Here is a 3,896-nt window from a genome sequence, read left to right as displayed (position 1 = left end):
TCTGTTTAATTTATTCATTTCCTTATTCTTGAAAAATTATGTTGCTTCCAAGTTTTGCTAATACAGCAAGACTGCACTGACAGTTTTGAAAATGCCTTTTCATTTCAGATCTCAACCATAATACGTAACTTAAAGGTAGAATTGCTATCTTGTAGTATGTACACATTTTCAAGTCCATAAACCTTATTAAAGTACTCTCCAAAGTAGATGTACCAGACACAGCCATTGCAGTACATTGAGCTCCATAATGACAGCACTGGGGCAAATGAGAGCCAGACAGACACTGATCAACTCTGTGCCTCACTGAGGAAAACAATTAAACATGGCCAGAGGAGATCTGAAGAAGCCAAGAAGCAAAATGTCATCACGTGCATTCTTTGTGCAAACTTGCTGAGAGGGGAACAAGAACAAGCACCCAGATGCTTCAGTCAACTTCTCAGTTTTCTAAGAAGTGCTCAGAGAGGTAGAAGACTATGTCTGCAAAGAAAAAGGAAACTTTGAAGACACGACAAAGGTGGACAAGAAGAGAAAGAGAAAACATATCCCCCATAAAGGGGAAACAAAAAAATTGTTCAAGGATCCCAGTGCATTGGAGGCCTCCTTCAGCCATTTTTTGGTCTTGTGCTAAATATCACCCAAAATTCAGAGAACATCCTGGCCTATCCATTGGTGACATTGCAAAGAAATTGGGAGAGATGTGGAATAACACTGCTGCAGATGGCAAGCAGGCTTATGAAAAGAAAGCTGCCAAGCTGAAGGAAAAATATGAAAAGGATATTGTTGCATATCAAGCTAAAGGAAAGCCTGATGTGGCAAAAAAAAAGTGGGGGGGGGAGTTGTAAAGGCTTAAAAAGTCAAGAAAAAGAAGGAAGAGGAGGAAGACAAGGAAGATGAAGATGATGATAAGTTGGTTCTAGCAGTTTTTTTCTTCTCTACAGAGCATTTAACCCCCTTACGCAACTCACTACTTAAAAAAAAAAATTGAAATGTAAAAACAAAATGAAACAAAAACAAAGTAGCTGCACCAATATATTCTAAGACCAGCAGTGTTTGAAAGTTCTTATGCTCTGGGGCGCCTGGGTGGCACAGCGGTTAAGCGTCTGCCTTCGGCTCAGGGCGTGATCCCGGCGTTCTGGGATCGAGCCCCACATCAGGCTCCTCCACTATGAGCCTGCTTCTTCCTCTCCCTCTCCCCCTGCTTGTGTTCCCTCTCACTGGCTGTCTCTATCTCTGTCAAATAAATAAATAAAAAATCTTTAAAAAAAAAAAAAGAAAGTTCTTATGCTCTGATACTATTGCCAAAATATCATATGGTTAGAGCTTTTAAGTTTTAGCAATCTACTTTTTATGAAATATGTCCCATTTCCTTTTAAGTTTCACCACCTCTAATAATCAGCGAGAATTTGCAACTTTTTATATATTTATTGGTCTTAAAATTTTCTTCTGTTAATTGATTCTCCATATCCTTTGTCACTCTCTACTGAAATATATCCCTTTTATTGCTTTTAGGGTTTTATTTACTATGTATTTTGCTTATCAATCCTTTATTGGTTTGCGTGGATTACAAACATATTCACACATTTTTTATTTTATGGCCTTTTTTGTGCAGATCTTTATTTTAAATAGCTAAGGTTATCAATCTTATTAAGCTCTGTGCTTCTTGAGTCTTGTTGGAAGAGCTCTTTTCCTACCTTCCAACATCATGGTTATTTTTGTTACTTTTTTTACATTTTTCAATTTGTCTTTGTTTTTAATACGTTTAGGATTTACTTTTGTGTATGGTGGGAGGTAGGCTTATAAATTTATCTTTCCCATAAGACTAATCAATTGTCTCACCATCATCTATTATTTTATTTTTCACCATTGACTTGAAAGCCACTTCTCCCATATGTTAATTTTTCATATACACACATGGCTGTTTCTAGGCTCCCTGTTCTGTTTACACTGATATATCTGTGTATCCTTCTGCCAGTACAATACATTTTAATTACTGTATCTTTATAACAACTCTTAATAAATGATAGAGTAAGTTCATTCTCTTTAATCTTCTTCCAGTGGTTTCTTTTAGTTATTTTTGACCCTTTATTCATCCATATATATGTTTGAAACAGATTCGCAAGTTCTGAGAAAATTTAAGATGTAGGTTGAACTAGCTTTGCTTTACTAGATTATTTTGGGGAGAATCAAAATTTTAAAATACCGAGACTTCCTGTCCAAAAACATGGTATTATTCTCCATTTATTTAGATCTTCATATATATTCTTCAATTATATTTTATAAATTTTTCTACAAAAATCATTTGTATATCATGTTAAATCTAATCTCACATATTTTATAGTTTTGTGGCTATAAGAATATAGTATTTTATTATTTATTTATTCATTTATTTAATTTTACGTAGGCTCCACACCTACAGTAGAGCCCAACGCAGGACTTAAACTTCAACCCTGAGATCAAGACCTGAGCTGAAATCAAGAGTCAGAGGCTTAACTGACTGAACCACCCAGGCATCCCATAGTATGTTTTAAAATTACACTTCTAAACCAGTTTTATCTGATGTATTCAAATATTCTTAATTCTTATATACAGGTTTGTAGACAATATCCTTGATGAACTCTCCAATTACTTCTACTAATTCATAAGTAGAATCTCTTAAATTTCATACGTATATAATCATATCATCTGTGACACTGGCAATTTGGTTTCTTATTTTTCCTTTTCCTATACCTCTTATTTATTTTCCATGTCATATTGAGCTAGTTAGGACCTCTAGTACAATGCTAAATACCAGTGCTGAGAGGAGGCATCCTAAATTATTTCTGACTTTAAGAGAATGCTACTAGGGGTGCCTGGGTGGCACAGCGGTTAAACGTCTGCCTTCGGCTCAGGGTGTGATCCTGGCATTATGGGATTGAGCCCCACATCAGGCTCCTCCACTATGAGCCTGCTTCTTCCTCTCCCACTCCCCCTGCTTGTGTTCCCTCTCTCGCTGTCTGTCTCTATCTCTGTCGAATAAATAAATAAAATCTTTAAAAAAAAAAAAAGAGAGAGAATGCTACTAAATCATTCACCATTAAATGTGAACTTCACATTAACTTTTACACAGACATCTTTTTTTTATTCAGTTTTTTAAGATTTGTTAACCTGAGATGAGCTTATTTTTGCTCCCTTGATACATTAATGTGGTAAATTACATTAGATTTTATAATGTTAAAACATCTCTGTTATCCTAGAATAAATCTTACTGGTATTTACTCAACTCTGAAAAGTTCTCAGCTGTTCTCTATTCAAATATTGTCTCTTCTCCCATTCTTTCTATTTTCTTTCTGGAAATATATAAAATCTCTATAATTATAGATGATATATTTATAGATATATAGATATCATGTAGATGACATAGAGAGAAAAAGAGAATTCCTATTAGATGTATGTTGGATCACATAATTCGATTGCAGCTAGTCTACTGTAGTTTCTTTTTAATATTTCATTTCCTATCTCTTTGCTACATCTTAGACAATCTCCTCAGAGCTATCTTTAAAGTTTTTGATTATCTCTTAATCAGAACCTAACCAGATATTTGATCCACCCACTTAAGTCTTAATTAATGATTACATTTTGTAATTTCTTTACATTTTATTTTCTTTCAATCTGCATATCATATTCTTTTTTCATAAAGCCCTACTATTTCTTTATGATTTTTATTACTTCTTTTAATACTTTGTTCATTTCAATCACTTTCAGATTATTTATATCATATCTTGGGATGCTTACTTTTCTGCTTATTTTTCTCTGTTAATATATCATTCAGGGTCTACTCTGGAAACAGAAACCATATTAGTAATTTGAATAGAGATCATTTAATATAAATAATTATTAATTAGTAAGGGCAGTTAACA

At 33.9% G+C, this 3,896-nt stretch overlaps 1 pseudogene; it reads left to right on the top strand.

Annotated features, from left to right (window-relative positions):
- Positions 1–322: 322 nt before the first annotated feature.
- On the top strand, positions 323–898 carry LOC100478184 (annotated as a pseudogene).
- Positions 899–3,896: the final 2,998 nt, after the last annotated feature.

This window comes from Ailuropoda melanoleuca, chromosome 10, assembly GCF_002007445.2.
Source record: "Ailuropoda melanoleuca isolate Jingjing chromosome 10, ASM200744v2, whole genome shotgun sequence".
Lineage (NCBI taxonomy): Eukaryota > Metazoa > Chordata > Mammalia > Carnivora > Ursidae > Ailuropoda > Ailuropoda melanoleuca.
The sequence above is the reverse complement of the archived record's forward strand: the minus strand, read 5'-3'. Positions and strand labels throughout refer to the sequence as shown.